We start from the raw sequence: 22,901 nt of genomic DNA, 5'->3' as shown, positions 1-22,901 counted from the left end.
AAGGGAGGCACACACATAAATCTCTGAAAGAGGTACCATTTGGGAATGGCTTTAAAATTGCTTTGTGTACTCACCTTCTTTGCCAACTCCTACATATCAGCTGGGAAAGTATTAACAAACACTTAAAAACCTACACAGGCAACCATGTAACAGCTGAACTTCACAAGTAGACCCCTTGGGAAGCTGCACACTGATTCCAGCAATTTATCCATTGCAGAAGTGATTTCTTGAATTTCATCTTTGGAGAGTTCCCTCAAGCTAATTTTGCCAGTCTTTCCCAAACTGATACCCATCATCATTACCACCACCATCACCACCACCACCACCACTTCACAATTGGCTTTTGGGGATTGCATTCATTTGCTGGGTAACCAATGTATTCACCTATTATGTATCAAGGTTTTCACACTTTCTGATCCTTGTGGCATGCTCAGGGGACAGAGAATTTGCTGAGCTAGAGACCCCTATCTTTTACGAGCATAACAAAGACAGGAGAAGCACAACATGCTGGGTTTATTTACTTTTTATGTGCATGTGTCAATTGCACAAGTTAAAGCAATTCACTGATGTTTTCAGACATGCAAGTGTCATGTCTGGGTGATGCCCATGCTCCCCTGTACCCTCCCCTCATTTTCTCTCTCCCCCTCCTCCTCCCCTGCCAGATTCCCATTCCCTAACAGTCTGTCTTCTACTTTCAGACCATCTTTTCTTTTAGTTTCTATACATGAAAGGAAAGGTTTGATTTTTGTCTTTCTGAGTCTTTCTGATTTTGTTCCTGATTTTACTCTGGCTTACTTGCTCCTTTGTTCCACTTCTTTTTCTGTAAATGATGTAATTTCATTCTTCTTAATGACCGAATAATACTGATGTAAGGGTGTGTGTGTGTGTGTGTGTGTGTGTGTGTGTGTGTGTGTGTTGCTTTTCCTTTTTCTGTAATAAAATCCCTTGATAGCTGAAGAAAGGAAGGGTGTAGTTTAACCCACAGGTCAAGAGTACAGGTTTATCATATGGGGGAAGTCAATGCAGCAGGGACTTGAAGTACCTGGTCCCATTGCACCTACAGTCAGGAAGCAGAGAGATGAATGTTCTTGTCAGCTAGTTCCCCCTTTTTATGTAGTCCAGCACCCCAATCCAGAAAACAGTGCTGCTGTCCATTAGGGTGGCTCTTCCCTTCTCAGCTTAATCAAGATAATCCCCTGAGGACAAGCCCAGGTTTCATTACATAAGCTAAATAACCCCTCACAGATGTGTCCAAAGGCTTGTCTTCAAGGTGACTCTGGATTCCTCAACCTGGTGATACTATATATATCCATTGACCCGTTGATGAACATCTAGAATGAGTCTATAGCATGGTAAAAAGTGCTGTGATAAGCATGGGGCACTACTACTATTTGCCGGCATAATACTTCAGGTGTTATGATAGTATGAATGAGAAATTTCTCCTATAGGCTTGTGTGTTTGAACTTGATTCTCAGTTGGTGGTGCTGTTTGGGGAGGTTATGGAGTCACTCAGAGGTGGAGCCTTGCTGGAGGAAGTTCATCACTGGGTGTGAGTTCTCAAAGTTGATAGCCTTGCCCACCTCTAGTTCACTCTGCTTCCTGCCTGTGGTTGAAGATGTGATCTCTCCACCTCCTGCCCTTGCCATCTGCTGCCCTGTCTCCCTGACTGTCATAGACTCTCCCTCTGGAGCACGAGCCCAAGTGAACTCTACTGTAATCACTATTGGTTGTGGAATTTTCATCACAGTAACATAAATCAACCAGTACGGCACACACCCCAGAGTGGTGTGGATTATACTTCTAGTTTTAATTTTTTTGAACAACACCCATACTGATTTCCATAGCAGCTGTACTAACTTACAGTCCCACTAACAATGTAGAAGTGTTTACTTTTCTCCAATCCTTGAAAAATTTGGGATTTCTTTACTCTCTTGGATATGCTAAAGATTATGTCTGGAGGTTTTTCAACTTTCTCTGAAGCAGATGATGATATAAAAAGCAAATCATTTGGGGATAATCTTTCCTTCTTCGGAGCCATGCCTAATTCACAGATGCTTTATTGATTTATAATTCACACATTTTGAAATTTCACCTTATTAGGTGTGTAGTTAAGTGGACTTTGGTCCCGCTGATTTATGTGGTCTTCATTATCTCCGGTCAGAGTAACTTTGTCTGTCCACCAATGACATACCTACCTGTTAGTTTTCAAACTCCTTTCTGCCTAGTGCATCTTCTCGAACCACAACCCACTTCCTGGCCATACAGCTGTCAACTCTGGATGTTTCCTATAAATTCAATCAGCCAAATCTAGTCTTTTTTGATCACCTTCCTTTTAATTAGTATAATGTCCATCAGAGTCACATCTTTAGATTTTGTATTCTTATTTTATTTCTTGGGTTGTTTTGTTTTTTTTTTTGTCTCTTTGTTTTAATTCGATTATACAGATATACTATATTTGATTTATCTTTTTATTAATTCATATTTTGTTATTCTGTAATAAGAATCTGTTGTACACAAGTTTTTGTATGACCTCTGTTTTCCTGTGTGTGTGTGTGTGTGTGTGTGTGTGTGTGTGTGTGTGTGTGTAGATAACCATGGAGGCAGCAGAGGGCATCAGATCCTGAGGAACTGATGTTTTGGGAGTTTGTGAGCTGCCTGATGTGGGTGCTAAGAGTAGAGCCTGGGTCTCTAGAGGAGCCAGTGCACGGCGTCACCTCTCCAGCCCGTGTTTCCAGGTCATGGTGTTTTTTGAAGTTTCTAGTTTGAATAGAGTCTGACATACCTGTGGTTTCCCTCTGTTGCCTGTTAATCATTAAGTGAATAATTATTCTAGCATATTTCCTTAACCATTATAACTCTGACATACATGAATATCTTCCTTTTGAAATTACATCTTGTGTATGGTGTGGAGGCCAAGATTTTATATGCCTGTAAATAAGCAGTCAGCACCATTTGCTGATATGACCTCTCTTTCTTTAATCCTCTTGGCACTATTGTTGACAATGAATGAATTGTGAATAATAAATATGAGTTTATTACTTAGCTTTTGACCCCACCACATTTACCTGTGTGATTATCTCCACCCTCTGTCTCCCCAATGCTGTATTGGCTACTAGAGCATTTAGTAAATTTCAGCAATGTGAAATATGAAGACTCCAACTTAATTCTTCCCTTTCAAGGATCATCTGTTTGTGCTGGTTGTTTGCATTTACATGTGAATTATAAGATCAGTTCGCTAATGTCAGCAAAAGGCAGTTGGGGTTTAAATGGATGTTGTAGGGAGCCAAAGATCTATCAGCAAAGTGTGGCCTAATCTGATGGCATGTCTACCTGTGGTCATGGGGTCACCTTCCATGTATTTAAATTTGCTTTGGTTACTTTTCAATCATGTTTTACAGTTTTCATTAAGCCTCCCAGTTGCTTAATAAATTATCCTAAGAACTCAAAATAGCTTTTATTTCTATTGTACATGAAAGTTATTGACTTTATTTTCCTAGTTCAGTGTGAGTGTATAGAAATACAACTGATTTTGTACATGAACCTTAAATCTCAAAGCCTGCATGGAATTTATTCATTCTGAGAAGTTTGTAATACATGAAAAATTTTAGGAAATTCTAACACAAGTGACTTTTTTCTCTTTCTAAATAGATATCTTCTGTTTATTTTTCTCTTATTTCAATTTTATTTTATTTGTATGTGTGTGTGTCTGAGTGTAATATATACAGTATACCACATGCCTGCAGGTGCCCTCAGAGATCAGAAAAGGCATTGGATCTCCTGGAACTAGAGTTACAGGTGGTTGTGAGCCACCATGTGCACTCTGGGAACCACCCCAGATCCTCTGGGTGAGAAAAAACAGTTCTTAACTGCTATGTCATCTTCCAGCCAATATTTTCTTATTTAATTTCTTTTTTCTATAATCTTCCTTACAATGTTGTGGGGAAATAAGGATTTTAAACAACTGTAGCAGGTCATTTGATGCCCATTAAGAAATACTGGTCTGTCCTTCCTTCTTTCCTTCCTTCCCTTCCCTTTCCTTTCCCTTCCTTCCTTCCTTCCTTCCTTCCTTCCTTCCTTCCTTCCTTCCTTTCTTGAGACAATGTCTCACTATGTAGCCCCAACTGGCCAGGAATTGCTTTGTAGATCACCTGGCCATGAACTCACAGACATCCCCAGGCCTCTGCCTCTGGAGTGCTGGGATTAAAGGCATGCATGAACCACCATACCCAGTCCATACCCACACCACCTGAACACACCCTGGACTGTGATCTGAGAACACTGGCTTTCAACAGCCTCCTGTGGGTGTCTCTTTCACAGCTACTTCTTTTATTTTTGACTTCGTTTGTTTGTTTGTGACATTAGACGTCTCTGTAGTCTTGAACTCAAGATGAAACCAAGAAGAACCTTGAACTCCTGATCCTCCTGCCATCATTTCCGAGTGCACACGCTTCTATTTTAAGATTCCAACCAGCTCTTTTGTTTCCTGCCCGTATTGCTGGCTCAGACCACTACATTACTCAGTAATCTCCAAATGTTGTGTTCAACAATGCCCAGGGACAAGCCTTTTCCCACTGAGGGAACTTTCATTCCAAAACACATCTTAAGAAGAGGGTTTTTAAAAGAAAGAAAGGAAGGAAGGAAGGAAGGAACGAAGGAAGGAAGGAAGGAAGAAAGGAAGGAAGGAAGGAAGAAAGGAAAGAAAGAAAGAAAGAAAGAAAGAAAGAAAGAAAGAAAGAAAGAAAGAAAGAAAGAAAGAAAGAAAGAAAGAAAGAAAAAAGAAAAAAGAAAATCTGCCCAACAAGCGAAATACTGGCACTTCTCGGGAGTGGGAGCTTTAGTGGAACCTTGACTCTACACTGCTTCCCAAGAGGTGCTGTGTGTTTGCACACCTGCTCTGTCTGTGGGTCAGTTGAAGAGGAACAACTGAGGAGAGGGCGGGACTAAAGCAATTCTAACTCTTTCTGCTCCCCTTTCTCCTCTCCAGGACTCACTGTTCCTCCTCTCACTGCTGGGGACCCTTGGTTGGTACCCAGAGTCCTGCTAAGGTTGTCATGAACCACTTTTCTCGCATTCTCCTGGCTTTTCTAGAGGCAGATTTTGAGCAGCCCTGACTGCACAGCTATCTGTCACTCCTCTGACCACCCCTTCCTTCCTCTTCTTCCAAACCAGCCAACACCCTCATCTGATCCATATGGTCTTTGTGTTCAGGTAAGGCAGGTCCTGCTCATCTAGGTGAAGGAGCCTGGAAACCTTCTTGCAACAGCTTCCAGTGAGATGAGATCAAAACCCTTGACTCCAACAGAAAATCAAAGTAAGGGCTTGAGGTTAGTTGGCACTGGCATAAAACACAGCTTTGATGAACCCCCTTCTTTTCCTTTTTTGAAGAAATGGTATGATGTAACCAAGTGCTGTAAATCCCCATAGGATGTTTTGATCTCTGACTTCAAGGCTGAAATCCATAAGAAGCAACTATTCAAATGCAGTGCTGAAATTATCAGGAGCAGTTAACCTCTGTGGATAAGTCCCCAAAGCAATCAGGAGTGACTCAGACCCCTGTAGGACTCCTGGACCTCCTCCCCGGCCCTCTTACGATCAGCACTACCAGTGCTCACTCATCTTCGGTTTGTTTTTATTCTCTTTCCCAACAGTCACCGGCCTCGGCTCAGATGGCACGGATCCGTTCCTTCACAGCCATTTTTCCTGAACATAAGCAGGCTGCATTTAAAACTCCCCAGCTCATCTGTCTTCATTTGAGGACTGGGTTAAAAAACAAAATTAATGATTGCTATCAGCGAGACGACGAGCGGCATCTTTGGTGAAAAGTAGATCTGCCACGATTGTCCAAGGCTGACATCTTTCACCAGCTGGAAATGGCTGGATGTACTTGTAAACATTATTAAAAATAATAACTTAATGTTTCCTTCCTGTGACTTGCTAGCATTAGCAAGGTAGTTCCAATTAGTATTTCCTCTGAGCGAAGGAGGCTTTTTTACTTTGTTTCATTTAAAGGGGGATTTGTTCTCTAATTTTTCTCTTCTGCTGTTGTCAATAATAGAAGAGAGCCGAACAGCGGCTACCTTCCTCCCATCACTTATGCCTTGCAAAGCCAGAGCAAAGGAATATGCATCTTTGATTTTATTTGTTTTAGCTGTACTTGTTCTGAGGGAGAGAAGACACATTTACATCCCTGTGGTCGCGGTGGGATTGTGTGGAGTTTTAAAATACAAGTAAATCACAAAGAGGGACTAAATCATTTTGTAGGATTTTGAGAGTGAAGGCAAATCATTCAATAATAAATTAATAAGAATGGCTTAGAATAGTGTGCTTTTTATGGGAAACCCAGCTCTGAGTCCCTTCAAAAGGAAGAAAGGAAGAGAGGAGGATGGGAAGAAAGGGAGAGAATGGAAGAGTAGATGCCACCACAGCCCAGGTGCTCTGCATGTTGGCCTTTCTTCCAGTTCTAATGAGAACCCCCTTAGCAGACTCATCACACTTTATTACAGTCAAAAAATATGCTTCTAAATGCTAAGCGACTGAGGCACGCATTAGTCCAAATGCAAAGCTGCAAAATGTGCTTGGCAGCCTCAAGGTACGAGCTGCTTCCGATTCCAACACAAACTTGGTGAATATTCCGATTGATTATGTGGGGCGAACCAGGTGTCATTTACTCACATGAACATGTAACTTGCATATACAACATGATCTCACACCCTTGTTTATCTTCTAATCCAGAAAACCTCCCAGAGCCATAGGTGCTGGCACACAGGCTGCTCACCAAAGTGTGGTTCCTGTCTCAGATGTGAGGATAACTGTCTAGAAAGAACTGACATCCACAGGATTCTTCAGTATCTGGAGAGAGCAAACCATTATGTAGAAGACAGAAGGCATTGCTTACATCAATTATGTCCAAGGGTCAGGTAGAAAGACCAGGTAAAATCTGATTGCTTTCTTTTAAAGTGCTTTTGCTGGGGAACATGCTTCTTAAGCTCCTATGCAGGTTAAAGTTTAGGCAGAGCAAAGGAAGCTGAACATGTCAGTGTTCACATGTCCTGTGAGGTGCTATGGTCTGTTTGTGTTCTGAAACAGGACAGTGTGTGGAGGTGCCAGGAACTGATGAGGATCAGAGGAAGCAAGGCAAGGAGGAGCAGTGAATACACCAAATAAGAAAGGTGCTTCCTCTGTGTGTGTGTGGGGGGGGGGAGTGCAGTACATGTCTCTTGGGCACTGAGAAAGCAGATCAACAGTAGAGGCCTGTTTGCAGGAAGGAATGTGACCACCAACCCTGGAAGGGTCTCCCCAGTGCGTAACCTTCCTGGTACACTGCAAACATCCAGGCTTCTGGCACACTCTCTGCTCAGCTCAACAATGACCTGGCCAATGGCCACTTTATGTAGTGACCAGTGCTGGTGTCTATCAATGTCACTTGAACAGGCTAGTCCAGGATGACAGAGGTGAAGAGAGGCTCTGCTTATTCAATTGTGACATCATTCAGGCATCCCATCAGGGTTAGACACAGAATTGCAAGTTCAGATTTTTAACCATTCATTGACATGAAACCTACAGGGCATGGGTAGCATGTTCAACTAGATGAATGCTAGAGGAAGCCATGAGGGAGAAAAAGGTACTGGAGAGGGGTGGCAGGCCTCTTCTAGAAGAAATGTAGGGAATTCAAGAGAAATGACAGCAGAAGAGTAGGCAAGAGCAAAGGAGACAGAGGCAGCCATATTGGAGGAAGAATGGGACACAGTCAGGCTTCTCTGGGTTTTGACCATGTAGTACATTCTTGGGGAGAGGTATTTAGAAACTGCCTAGTTGTCCCTTTTGCCTCACAGCAAGGGAGTACCACAGTGAAGACTACAATAGAGTTGAACTTTGAACTTCACTGTTGACTCTGGGGACCCATCACTTTTGTTTCCCAAAAACACACACTAACCTAAACATTTGGAAAGTGATAGGAATTCAGAAATATGCAAGAAAGCAATCTCGCTTCTTAGAGAGTTCGGAAGACATGGAAGAGGGGGACGTGTTGTCACCAAAATGCCTGGAAGGATGGGCAGGTTTATCTTGGTTCCTGGCTTCGTATGCTTCTGTCCATCCAGGTGTGGAAGGAGTGGGAGGTCATCTCATATGGTGGCATCCAGGAGACAAAGAAAGGGAATGCCTGAGTTCCTGGTTTTCTCCATTTTCAGGTGCTCAGTTTAGGGGATGGCACCACCCACATTCTCTGGAAATATACTGTAAGAGGATACAGAGTACTTCATGATGTTGTGAGCAAAATGCATGATGAAAACAACTTACAGAAGGAAGAATTTCACTGTGGCTCATGATGTCAGGAAGCCATGACAAGGATCTGTCTCGGAGGAAAAGGTCTGCTCCAGCTGAGGAGCAAGTGCTCAAAAGGTGAGCCTGTGAGGGACGGTGCAGATTCCAAGCATGACACAGACATACCTCCATACTTGTCAGTCTAGTGATGTCAACCATCTAGAGTTGCCATCGCACCATCTGTTTGAGCATTCCAAGCATGCCAGATTTGCCTATGACATACATTGATGATCTAGTCAATGTTCTATCAAGGCAACCCCTAATTAAAGCCGATGTCCTAAGGCATGATATCACCAACAGTTTCACAGACTAACTTGAGATTTTTTTTTTTCATTTTCCCAGAATTAATACAAACCATTGTTTTCAGAAGGAAAAAATAATAACACTGTTTTCCAAATCAAATTTATCTCCAATCATGTTTACAATTTCTGGCTGCAGAATTAATGGAGGAGCAAGGAGCTGTCAGACAGACAACATGGGCTGTCGGACAGACCCAAAGATAAAGTACACTGGCCTATTCTACACACAGAGGGAAGAAAGTGGCCAGGTCCGAAAGCTCAAAGTTCCAGGCGACAGAGGGAAGAGGCTGCACCAGAGAATGGCCTGCTGTGCCTGCTGATTTGTTAGGTCTCTCAGTGTTTGTTGTGTGACAAGTTGGACTTTGGTACAAGGTCAGCTCTTGAATCTTGATTATGGTTTTTTTCCCCTTGAGCCAAGAGACATTGATCTGTACATCTGGTTTACCTTGTTTTCTTAGCCATTTGTGACACAGTACAACAGTTCCCATCGAAAAAGGTGTCATGTAAATAAATTACAACTTAGGACGTATACATTAAATAATTTTATAAATGAACTTTAAAAATGAAGGAATAAAAAAAATGCCAGGCCTGGCTTGTAGAGCCACAGTGATTATTCTGATCATGTTGTCATGTGTAATGAAGCACAGGCCCATCATTAATCAAAAGAACCAATCAGATAACTAATTTAGGCAATATTCTTTACAACAGGACATGTCGGTCAGTAAAAATGCATTAAAATTGCGAAAGATCAATAGCCGCCACCAGAGGCTGTGTTTACAAACCAGCCTTAAAGTCTAAGGCATTAAATTCACAGTCATATTGGGTATCTGTTTGGTAAAGATAAAGAAAAACTTTAGAGAAATGAAAGTTTTTCTTATAGTTAATAGTAGGGTCATAATGTGTACTGTAATAAATGGACAGAATGTTGCATTATTTTGTGATGAATGGCAAAAATGTCCCCAGCTCCCTTCAGAAGAACTATCAAGGCTCACAATGTTTTTAAAAAGAAAGATCATAGAATGAACGGGATGTACAAATTTGTCCAAAGATGGTCACAGGAGCCAGGCAGGGTCCTGGTTGTTTAAAAACGATTTATGTTTAAGCAGCTAGAGTCTGAGAGCCATGGTCAGAGCTGGCAGGTGGCAAGTAGTGCTGTTTCCCCTGCCCCTGCAACTGAAATAACTATTTTCTCTTCAGAAGGTGGTCCAGACTCCCTGCAGCATCCTTCTAGGCCAGAGTGCCAGCAAGGTCTCTTTACAATGAAAAGTTCTGAGGCATCCTTCCTTTCCCTAGAAGGGAATCCATTCCAAAGGAAAACATCCACTGTTGGTGCTACAAAGCTCAGAGTCTGCTGGAGAAACACTTCTCTAGCTGGGCCTCCTGGAACAGACTTATTACAATCCCATCTTCCCTGGAGGCTGAGGCAGGTGGATCACAAGCATTCAAGGTTTGTTTGAACTGCATAGGGGTTCAAAGCTGGTCTGGACAACTTAGTGAAACCCTGTCTCAAAGTGAAAGGTGAAATGGGGGCTGGGGATGTGTGCTGGACCACTTCCTCAGCATGCATAATTGAACCTAGTGAGGGAGTGGGAGAGGGTGAGGAGGGTGGTAGGGAGAGAGAGAGTACTTACTAGAGCCTCCAGGTCCTTGTTTCCTGTAGTTTATGAGTCAAAGTCAAACAGAGCCGAGAGTAGGCATATGGCAAAGATGTTGCCCTCCAATGAGAGTTTTTGGCAAGAGCTGACATGTACTGATGTGTCCCATGGCACATAACCCCATGAGAAAGGCATGCATTACCACTTAATACATGCCAACATTTATACAGCACCTACTGTGTGCCAGTGAATCTCACCATCCCACTTTGAAACCTAGAAAGAGGGACAAAGAGGCCATGGCTTGACCAGTGAGTGGGGCACAGAATGTGGATTCTCCCAGTTGGAAGAAAGAATAAGAAGTAAGTCTGTGAGGAAGGAAAATGAGAGTGGGGAAAGAGAGGAGGAGAGAATTCTCCCACACTCCATTCCCTCCCACTGCTGTTGCTTCAATTTTGCTGCCTGTTTGTGTGCAGACTTACACAATCAGAAAGCAAGATGTCTACACTTACATTGTATGTCCTCTCCTCTTGTTTGTGATTTCTATACTCCATGCACTGAAACGGATGTCACACTGGTGAGCATCCTGTTAGACCAAGCCAGACTCAGAAGGACAGACATCACATGCTTCCTCTCAAATGCAGAGTCTGGACTGTGAATATGTGTATGTGGTGTGTATGTGAGTGGCATAACATGTATATAAGCTATGTATGTTGTGAAAATAAACAGAGAACTAAGTGAGGGGATGAAGGGGTCTGTCTTGATCACATTTCTACTGCTATTATAAGACACCATGACCAAGGCAACTAATAGAAGAAGCATTTAACATGGGGCTCATGGTTCCAGAGGGTTAGCGTCCATGACCATCATTGCAGGGAGCATGGCAGCAGGCAGGCATGGTGCTGCAGCAGTAGCTGAGAGCTTAAATCTGATCCAAAAGCAGGAGGCAGAGAAAGAGCTAACTTGAATGGTGTGGGCTTTTGAAACCTCAAAGCTTGCCTCCCCCACCCCCAGGACATATCTCCTTCAATAGACCACACCTCCTAACCCTTCCCAAACAATTCCACCAACTGAGGACCAAGTGATCAATATATGAGTCTATGGGGCCATGCTCATTCGGGCCTAAAACAGGAGGAAAGGAAAAGAGGGGAAGGAGGAAAGGTAAATACTATATGTGCTCTTTTATCAGTGGGACTTAAATTTAGCATCTCTCCCTCTCTCTCAGAGGGCATGTGGATATGGGCAAGACACAATAATATACATAAGTTTAAAGATACGTATTAGACCCATTATTTTGTACAATAAATATTTTTTAGTTTCCTTTTTCCAAAAGTGTGGCTGTGGTCCCAGAATGGTCACCAGGCAGCTTGGGTCAGGTCTCTGTGATTGCTGTGCACCCCTCCATGATGCCCACCCTCCCTGGGAAGCTGTTAGCCTAAGTAAACACCCCCTGTCTCAGGACAGGCCAGGGGTTATAGAGTGGGGCTTAAATTTAGCTCACCTGTCGAGTGAAATCCCTGGAAAGCAAAAGAACAGGACTACAATTTCTAGGATTTAAACTCTCTTCCGAGGAGCCCTTATACTGAAATGAGATTTAAAGCCATATAGGAGGAAATCAAGCTTGAGATAATTTTTTTTATTCTTCCCAGAATGCACAATCTAGATAATTGACTTAGTTTTAAGAATCATGATTGTGTTTTCTTGGAGAAATGTGATAAGACAATTCCTTTCAGAAGATGAGGATGAAGTTTGAGGAAAGCAATATGACAATCACACCAAGTTGACTAGAAATAAAAAACGTGCATGTGCCACCATGAGATTTTTGCAAATGCTCTTGTGAGGAGAATTGTTAATAATTGGCAAGCTATTTGAAACGTGTGAAAGTGTGGGCTAGAAGCCCACCAAAGGCACACAGTGCACAATCTCTCAGACAGGCAGAAGTCATTTATTAATAAAGCTATTGACATGTTTTAATATTTATAGTTATTTACCTTGCAAAGGAACTGCACCTGGAAGTAGAGAGAACGAGTTGGTGGAGACAGGGAGTGTTTACCAAGGCTAACAGCTTCCCAGGGAGGGTGGGCAAAGAAAACTAAGACCGACAAGGACTCCCCGGAATGCTGGGGAGGCGTGTGCATGGAGCTTCCAGCCAGATCACCATTCATTCCCCAGCCACTCCCTGCTGTCAGCTAGCTGATGGAAAGTCAATGAAGACCCCTGGGAACTGGCTGCCCCAGGGGCTCACCTTCAGGATTGAGCATTGCTATTATGACATGAAGAGCTTTGGATTTCTTCCCTTAGCTGATCCACACCTACCTTCTTCAAAGACCACCGTCTTCACGGAAGGGACGCAGAACCTGAAATGACCAACAGCGCAGGCTTGAGACGAGCCCATGTAAAAGAGGACACCCAGCAGGGAGAGTGGGCAGCAGAGAGCACTAACAGCTTTCAGAAACGGGAAGAGACATGGCTGACACGAGATAGCCCTGTGGCACTCTCCAGCTTACTTCTGTCACTTTAGGCTAAGTTGTGCTACAACACGGCATCAGCTACGTTTCAATTGATATGGTAAAACACCATGACTAATTTATAGAAGAAACAGATTATTTGGGCTTATGGTTCTAAAGAGTTAGTGTATGTTGGTGGAGTGGAGGTCAGAGGCAGTAGGAACGGGATGCTGAGAGTGGAAGCTGAGGACTCACCACAGCACCAAGTAAAAAGAACTCAAACTCTCTAAGCGCTCCAGGGCCTCCTCCAGTGACATACCTCCTCCAGCAAGGCTACTCTTCCTATACCTCTCCAAAGAGCACCATCCACTGGAGACCACCTATCAAAATGGGACAGTCTCCCCCAAACTACCACAAGAAGCAAAATGATAAACAACAAAATAATGAAAAACAACAGAAATACGTTTCTTGCTTACTCCGCAGTCTTTAGCAACATTAAAGTTGTTACTGGTTTTCACTGAGGTCCCTGGCTGATGGAGACTGTGTCTCTGTGTCTCTTTCCACGAGGATCCCAGCCCTAGGCAAGCAGATCTATGAGGATTCATAATGTTTTCATGAGTAAAGCCACTCAGCCACATACAAATTCAGATGGAGAGAAGACTTCACTTCCCCCATCAGCCCAGCTGAGGAGAACAAGGGATAATCTCCCTGTTGGAAATGTGTCAGAGGTGATTCAAATCAATAAAGTAGCTGTGTCTTTCTTTCATCCTATTTCATAGTCTGAGATATTTTGCTTGAGTATAAAGGAGAACAACATCATCCTTTTCTAAGACTTTGTGGAGGTGTTCTGGAAAGCAGGGCAACAGCTTTGTTATAGACTGGCAAAATCTTGCAGGAGAGGTAATGAAAGGCTTGGCCAGCATCCCATGGCCATTGACTCAAAAGACTACTAATTTCTCAGCAAGAATAACTTTTGTGACATGGTAGCAACTAAACTTAGCTATTCTGATATAATAGGGTAGTGTGCAGAGATGAAGGTTCACCTAGGTGGCACTTGTTACACAGCCTTTATTAGTCCATTGCACTGTCTCATTAAAAAAAAAATCTGTAGCATTACTCAGCTGTGCTTGCTCCACTCCATATTGTGTTCTTGTGGAATCAAACATTTTAAATACATGGAATAAAGAGCCAAAAGTCTGCAGACAATCCAATGATGAACCCAAGAACTGAGAATAGAGGAGAGGGTAAGAGAGGCCCCATGGCTGTGACCACGAAGAGAGAAAGAGGACAGGGGGAAGAGGCATATCTGAGGCCAGTCACAATGCAGGCAGGGTAGATCGGGTTGGTTAGGGAAAGAAGATGCTGAGGTTGGAGCTGTAGACACAGGAAAGGTGTTTGGAAACATCAGGGGACCACAAAAAGGGTGGAAGAAATGGCCACTCTACTCCAGAGTGTGGAAGAACAGAATGACTCATGTGTCAGGCTGAATGTCAGACTCAACTATGATCCAGGGAAAATCAGGGTGACAAGGATGAATGAGAGCCACAAGTGACAAGAGCCTCTAGTGGCAGGAGAAACAGGACCTGTGGGGAAAGAAAGTCAGACATGGGTAATGAACAGTGCTCATGGCATGACTATCACTGAGACGGTATCGATTTGTTTTACAGTCGATGGGATGGGATTTCCTGGAAATCACGGTGGTGATCTGTAAGGTCCCAGCACCCATTTCCCCCAGCTGACATTTGCAGCGAGTGAAAGAATTCAGAGATGGCACTGAAACGCTCACAATGCAATGGTGTGTTCTAGAAAGATCCTGGCTTTGCTCCTTGGGGATAAACAGTAAAAGATAAACTGGTCTGTGCTAGTGGCAGCTTGAAAGTCACTTTCTGGTCTCTTTAAATCTGTTGGTCACTGGTAGATTCGGGCAAGATGAACATAGGGAAGCCAAGTATACAGCGTTCTAGAGAAAGTTAAGAAGGTATTGCAGAAGTATCTATGCTGAGATTATTTGTCTAGAGGTGAGTTTTTGTGCTCTTGGCCTGAATTTGAACCATTTTCAGCGCTGAAAGCAGAAGCAACTTAAAGGCAGATGACCTTCCTGTCGTTTATGGAAAGAGGAGACCTTGGTGAAACACAGGCGTGCAGACTTATGGTATGTGCCTAGAATGTGGTGAGAAAAGATGGACTTTATGGAGCAAGCTTTGAAATGGTAAAACAGACTGATTGACTAGCAGCATGGAGCTCACCGACGTTTAGGGAGAACTCACCCCTAGCACAGCTCTTGCAACAGCATCTACAAAGATCTAAAAGTCTCTTGTTGGGCAAGAAGCAGAGGAGCTATCATAGTATTCTTCATGCATACTCAGCCATCTATCATACGTATTCAAACCAGGAAGGATTAGGAGAGAGGACCAGAGCTGTTCTCAAGTACTGTAAGTCTTCAGAGCAAAATGCTTGGAGACCTGATATGACCTTAGCTGAAGTGTCCCTTCTATATAAAATTAGCACCCAGAAAAGTACACACCGAGTCCTTGATCAGAATCTTGAAGGCATGGAACCTCATCTCCAGGAATCCAAACTCATTTATTTTAATAGGAACAAGAAAGCTAACCATGTCACAGGACACTACATACTCAATATATGTGAATTTTGAATACTACTGAAAGGTTAGGAAATACATCAGGGATTGGGGGTGGGGGAGTAGGGGGTGGGGATGAGATCTTCATTAGTTCCTTCCTGTGAGCCTGTGGATAGAAAGTAACTGACCTTGGAAATGGGGTGTGCCTCCTTCTTACCTTGCCACATTCCATTTGCTACCTTCAAATCCCATTTCTGAGGCCATGACCATGCCACCCTCTTCTGAACTCTTGCAGATGGTTTTCTCTTTCCCTGGGCAGTTCTGTCTAAGAAGCTTTGAAATCCCTTTGCTCTTTGTCATGTTACAGAGTTTGCCTGAAGGCATGTATGATCCATGAAGCCACACTTTCTTGCCCTGCTCCCAAGCCCTGCTCTTCACACTAGGTCCCGACCCAACTAAGGCATTCAATAAATATTCGTTTTTATTGGCCTGTTGGCCAAAAGAGCGAGCCAGAGCTAGAGAATATGGCAAGGGAGTTAGTCTACTCTTGCTGGCCCTGACACTGAACTCAGGTTCATACCAGCAGAAACCAATGGGTATCTGACATCCTCTGTGCTCCTCTGCTTTGCTGTGTTGCTGGTTAATTGAAAGAAGAAGAATTAAGAACAATGACAGGAAGAGCTGAAGAAATAATAAGTGGTTAAGAGCACTGGCTACTCTCCCAGAGGACTAAGGTTCAGTTTCCAGAACCTTCTAACTCCAACTACAAAAGATCTTATTCCCTCTTCAGTCCACTAGGGGCACAGTACACCCATGGTACCTAGATATACATGCAGGCCAAACATTTATACCCATAAAATAAATTTTGAAAAAATGTTGACAAGATAGGTTAAAGCCCAAGTTCCTGAACAATATGTTTCATCTGCCTGTACAGTCTCAAAAGATAAAAAGCTTTTAAGAGCTACCAACTAAGCCAAATCTGGGATCACACATTTTGCTCTAGGTGGTGAAAACCAAAACAATGGGTGTCTTTATTTCTAACCAGACACAGTTCATTGCATTTTTCTCAAAGAATCTAGGAGCTTATTTTTATTAGATGCAGTTCAATTAATTCTTTTCTGCCCCATTAAAGAAACAGTTCATCCAAATCCAACCAGGACTTCTTTGGCCTGCTTACAACGTCTTTTATACCCAGCTAAGCAGTCTCTACAGCCTTTGGCAATGTTCCTGTTATGAAGGCAGGACTGAGAACAGATGCTAGCTGCTCTGAGTCAGGATGCTGTGGGGTTCTCCATTGATTAGTATGCTGCATAATTAAATATGACAGCCTGGAAGTTCCTGGCCTCAAACCATCTCTAATGGGGGAAGCTGCTTTGCTTCTCTTGGAAGACACTCCTCTGTAGAAGTTCCACATACTGGAAGTACCTCCATTAACCCCATAATTACTTCATCATGCCTAATCTTAGGTGCAGAGAATCAATGAAGTCCTAGGTTGGAAGCCAGGAGCTGAGACATACCTGGACTCATCATTCATTGGTGTGTCTTGTAAAGACGCAAAGTTGAGCTCTGTGAAATAGATGACACTAGGCAAGTAAGAAGTAGCCTTTGTTCTTATGGGTGAGACCATGCTCAGACCATGTAGACCATAGACTGCAGGACCATCCCAGAACTGCTTTTCTTCCATCTAGACAATGTGCTTTATTTCAAGGACAAAAATGTACCTTATCAAATCCACTGTACTTTCTAAAAGTTCCCTGTCTCCAAAGGCCAAGAGTAAAGAAGACACCATCATCTCAGAGAAAAGATCATGCCCATATCTTTGGAGTACAGCAACCAAAACTCCCTCAAAATGCTGCAGCCACGCCACATTACACTGGCTTCAGTCCAGGCATCAAGAACTTGGAACAGAGCTATGGCTTTGTACCTCTGCAGCAACCTGGAGGAAGCCGCCTCACTGGAATCAAACACAACCCAGAGGAGGATTGACTTCCTAAAAGCAGCCATCCCGTATCACAGACATCCCTGCTTAAAGCACAAAAGCCTTTTGAACCATGCGGCAGGTGCCATGCAGTTAGCCATGGGTGTATTTATCTGGAAATGCTAAGGAGGAAGAAGAAAACAAAGCTTCCATTTGGCTGGCATTACTGGGACTGATGCTCAGCGGAGGGGTGAGACATTCAAGATGGAAGGCTGTATTTGTCATTTGATACTGGATTTCAAAGAGGCCATTTCCCCAGCTTTTTGCTGGTGTCTCTGCATTTTTTCTTGCTGGATATATTTTTCTTCTGAATTCTAATCTTTTCTACCATCAAGCACCCAGTCTCCCTCAGTCAGGACCAAGTGGGTCCTGAAGAACTTGTTTTTTCCTGGGGAGCCTTGTGGAAACCTCCAGTCCCTCTTCCCTCCCCAGCGTCTGGTTAGAAGCCAGCTCACTTCTTCTTTAAATCCAAGAGTAATAAAATACCTAATTAGTAACGTGAAGCTGCATTATTTTTATCCATCTATACATTTCTAATTAAAATTATGCCATTCTTAAAAATTACAGCAGAATACACCCAAGCTTTTCATTCCATATGCAAAGTATTTGAAAGGCTGCAGCCCCCATGAGCTGGTGATTTTAAAAAGAATGGTAAGCCAACAAAAGAGTAGTGGGGGAAGTGAAGCTATAAGTAATTCCTTTTAAGAAAATGTATAAGATGCACTAATTTGAAAGAAAAGCAATTTTGAAATATAAAAGGGGATCTAGAAAACTGAAGCATTCGGCCCTTTTATTGCACGGTGTTGCCAATAATATTGTATATGTGATTAAAGATTCCTCCTGCAGCTACATAAACCAATAGAAATTGAACTTGACTGTGCACAGTCTCCTGTACCCCTACCCTGTCTCCAGGAGGGGGTGGAGAAGTCTCATTGTTAGTGGGATTCGAATCCCATCATTGTTAAAGAGGTGACTGCCAACTGGAAATTATGTAAGAGTGATGGCCTCTTTAAAATGACTCACATCATAACGAACTTGGAGGTGCCTTAGCCGTGTGTCTCAGCTGTAAAGGGAACCAAAGGTCCAGGCTGAACAGATATCTCCTGCATGTCACTGCCTCCACTCCACACATGGTTTATTCAATATTCACTCTGGCACTTAGCCCCAACTCCCCCCGCCATACACACACACACACACACACACACACACACACACACACACACACACACACACACGCACACACCACTACTTTCTCTTAACAGTTTAAGAAGATTGTTGCTGTGTTACTGCCAAGTAGTTCAGGCTGTGGCCAGTTTTCAGTGACAGACCCAGACCTTGGCACTGGCTTTCCACAAATACTTACTAGCTCTGATGCCCTGGGGAAATGTACTCCCTTGCCTAGGCCTGTGAACATCAGAAGCAAGGGCATGCAACGCATGCAACAAATGGCCTTGGCTTTGAATGGTAGCCCTGGGAGGCCTTCTTCCTAGACATGACTCTGAGGAACTTCTTCAAGCTGAGTCCCTCATGAAACTCTCTGGATGACGTCAGCTATCATATGGTTTTGATAATGTACAGCAATATGCTAATTTTCAAGCCAGTAATTGTTGCATGCCAGACACCAAATTGGGAGGAACAGATGACCTTGGCATAGTTTGTACAGCATACGTCCAGCTTTGATATGGCACCCACACTGCTCCTGGACTCAGGCGAAGCCCCCCAGGAAACCAAGGCAGCCCCCTTTGCACTGAAGGCTAAGAAGCTGTAGAAATGAAGAGGCTGGACAGCTCTTTACATGAGGTGCTAAAAGATACCTTTCCAAGACAGAGGATGGAGGAAGGGTGGGGACCCTTGGCTCAGCCCAGAACTAACACACCCTTTACGTTTTTATACAGAGTACATATGTATGGGCCAATCCTCGTGTATGACCACACATGTCCCCCACATGTATGACCACATGTGTAACTGCACACTGTGTGAACACACAGTTTAATAGCCCCTGCTTTAGCTACAAATTAATTCAAATCTTGTACTCATATTAAAAATGAACTCTATTTTATGTTGATCATTAACTAAGAATATTTCACACTGGAGATTTGTCATATTAAGGAGAATTGAAACCACTTATATCAATTAAATGTACAGCATTATACTTAATCTCAGCAGAGATTACCAAAATACCCTAAGCATGATTTTACAGGAATGTAAAATATAAATTAGACAGGGGAATATTGGCTTGCACACACACACACATGCCCCCTGTCCTCATGACTCCCTCCTAAATATGGCTGCCTGAAAGTTGATGGAGCCTGGAGGTGGGGAGCTACAATTGGACAAAAATTTCTACTATCAATAGCACCATAAAGGCAGGGCCAGGGTAACTGCTGGTGCAGCTAGCTTCTAGAAGACCAGTCCGTTTTTGCTTTAGGATTACAGGGATGGTTGGGACAGGACAACACAACTGGGAAAGAGGAGAGTTTTCTAAGAGGCCTTGCAGAGGCTCCACAAAAATGACCTGGAGAGGATGCTGCTGAAGAAATGTTGAGCCAGGAGGCTTGGCCTCACCTGCTCTTGGATACATCACTGCATGAGTCAGGAGGAGGAAGGGTTGCATGAGAACTCACACCTTTCCTTAGCAGCTTCTTCATCGTTTATCAGCCAATGGATACTACATTTGCATGACCTGCTTGGTTATCATCAGCTGGGCCAGGGAGATACAGGACCTTTTTCACCTCGTTTTCATTTCTCATTTATCTTAGTCTGATTTCTGTTGCTGTGATTAAAAAATCAAACAAACAACAAAAAAACAAACAAAAACTAAAACTAAAACAAACAAACAAACAAAAAAACACTGACAAAAAAAGCAACTTGGGGAATAAAGGGTTTCTTTAGCTTACATGTCCTAATCATAATTCATTGCTGAGGGAAGTCAAGGCAGCCACTCAAAACAGGAACCTGGAGGCAGGATCAGAGACAGGAACCATGAAGGGGTGCTGCTTATTGGCTTGTTCCCCAAGGCTCACTCAGCTTTCTTTCTTATGAAATACAGGCTCACCTGCCCAGGAGTGGTATCACAGCCAGTGAGCTGGGCCCACCCACACCAATCATTAATCAAGACTTGCCTCTAGGCCAATACAACAGAAGCATTTTCTCAATTGAGATTCTCTCTTCCCAGATACGTCTAGGTTTACAGAAGTAAATCTAGTTGACAGAAACCAACACAGGATCTAAGTGTTGATATAAGTGATCTTCAGCTCAGGTGTTACCTCCTCCAGAAAGTCTCCCATGATGCTCCAGGCTCTCCCTCCTTGCTGTGACCCCTTAGCTGCACTGTACTCTCTCTTATGATCATGGTTCCATCTCTTTTGCTGAGTTGTGTGCCTTATTCATATTGGCAACCACACAGGATATGTGCATGGAGGGCAATGGCCATTGTGTGATGACAGGCACCTGACCTGTCCCCAGAAAGCCCCTCACTTAGAGGTACTGAGTTGAGATGTAGCAGGGAGCATTAAGGAGTCCCATTTTCTTAGAGGGTTAAGCACTGAGGCCCACTCAGCAGGCAAGGAATGGCTACAAGAGAGGTGATAGGAACTTCCAAAGACGAGAAAACTCTGCCCCAATCTCACAAAGGCAAGAGGCTGTTGGCCCCTTCCTGGAACACGAAGTTCCATGCAAGTTGTGTGATTAGTGGGAATGACTGGTGTCTTCTGCTCTGGTACCTGCAGCATCTGCCACCCTCCATGCACTCTAGAGATCAACAGTGAGCAGCACGAGTCCCCGCAGGGGTACACGTGCCTGTCTCTGTGAAGGGAGTGGACAACAAACACGGCAGGAGACAGGAAAAAGAGCAGTCATTATCATCAAGAAAATCCAAACAGGCAGTGGTTGAAGAGGCCAGGGAGCAAGGCCAGTGGAGGGCCATATGTCAGCAGAGCTGGTGGGAACCTGGCTTGAGAGGGTCAGGGAAGCCTCAGAGACTGCAGAAGGAGTCGGTGGAAAGAAGAAGCCACAACAGTAAGTTCATTGGCCCTGGTTGACCAACCAGGGTAAACAGTATGACTGGAGATACAGAGCCAGAGTTGAGGAGAAGGGATGAGGTCACAGGAGGCTGAGGTGGATAAACACAGGCCCATCACCTAACCTCAGCAGGACAGTTAGATTTCCAAGGGCTACATGGAATCTCATTTCTAAGCAATGTCCACTACACACACACACACACACACACACACACACACACACACACACACATACACACTCACATGGCTTTGTGCATACATGCATACATACACGTCCCCCTACAGGAAGTGAGGGAAAGAGGGAGAGAAAAAAAGGGGAGGGAGGAAGGGAGGGAGGGATGTCTCTTGTGCAAGGGAGGTAGATAGCTTAGTGCCTTAGTGATCACTGGACAAGACACCTTTCACGGTGACAGCTGTGCTTTGATTTGAAGGTGAAGAGTAGATGCTGGCCCGCCTGCAGTGTGCGAAGAAGAAAGGAGAAGATGGCCCCTACCATAGTCCCCGACTTCCCCCAGGACCTTGAGTAGATTGTCAAGTTCTCTTCCTCACAGATTGAGCAGGCAGGGTCAGGCTCTGTGAGACTCCAAGGCAGACAGATGAGTTGACTGGCTGCCACTCTCATACAAGGGTGGTTGCTCATGGACGCGCACCCTCTGGAAGGGACACCAAAGGGTGGGGATTGGAAAGCCACACTTGTTTTATTTCTTAGACCCAGCGTCACCATCGACGGCTTATATATTGGTGTTTCTAAAAGATGCAATGTAGGCATTTTCCTGTCTAGATTTTTATTTTTATTTTTTGTGCTTTGATATAGGCTCTCCCTATGTAACCCAGGCTAGTCTCAAACTTGCATTTCTCCTGCCTTGGTCCCCTGAATGCAGAGGACTGTAGGCCTGAACTGTCACACCCAACTAGATATATTAAAAATATAGTTTTAATACAAAAATCTTTTGCCAAGGTTTTCATTATTCAATATGACCAAAAGATACATGTGTGTTTTTTTATGCATAAAGTGACTAGATAATACTGTGTGAAATAGAAAATTTGCATTTCGCTGTTTAGCATTGGTTCGGTTTGGGCTCAGCCCCAGGAGACATTTAGGAACAAGCAGGTGATTGGAGTAAGTGGCTTCGGCAGGCTCTGTGTGCAGCAGAGGGTTCTGTGGAAACCCTTCCTTTGTCCTCTCCATCTGCAGGGTATTGGCAGGCCTGACAAGATTTTGATTATCTAGTCAGCATGAGCCTGAGACTTGTCACTTGTCAGGTCTGAGCTGACAGTCCCAGCGCTGATGAAACAATTGGAGAGAGATTGACTGAGCGAGAGGAGAGGTGAGGTCAGACACCCAAGGTTTCTCTGCATGACCAAGAGGAAAGTCCCAACCTCTGCTTCATGGCATCAGGAAGTCAGCTGAGAGTACAAGTAGAGGGCAGCACAGAGGCCATCTCTCCAAGATGTGGCAACCCCCCAAGCCAAAGGACCTTTGTTTGACACTGGCACCAGTGGCAGGCAAGGTCAGGATGGCAGGAGCCAGTCTCCTCCTACCCAGCTTCTTGCCCTCCTCACATCAGAGGACCAGCTCCACATCCAGCCTAGAGCTGGCATCAGATTTCCTCTCCTTAGGAGGACAAAATGAGGCAGAGAGCTAGCAGCTGGCTTCCACGGATGG

The sequence above is a fragment of the Peromyscus leucopus genome, chromosome 1, assembly GCF_004664715.2.
Source record: "Peromyscus leucopus breed LL Stock chromosome 1, UCI_PerLeu_2.1, whole genome shotgun sequence".
NCBI lineage: Eukaryota > Metazoa > Chordata > Mammalia > Rodentia > Cricetidae > Peromyscus > Peromyscus leucopus.
Note: the sequence above shows the minus strand (reverse complement) of the source record.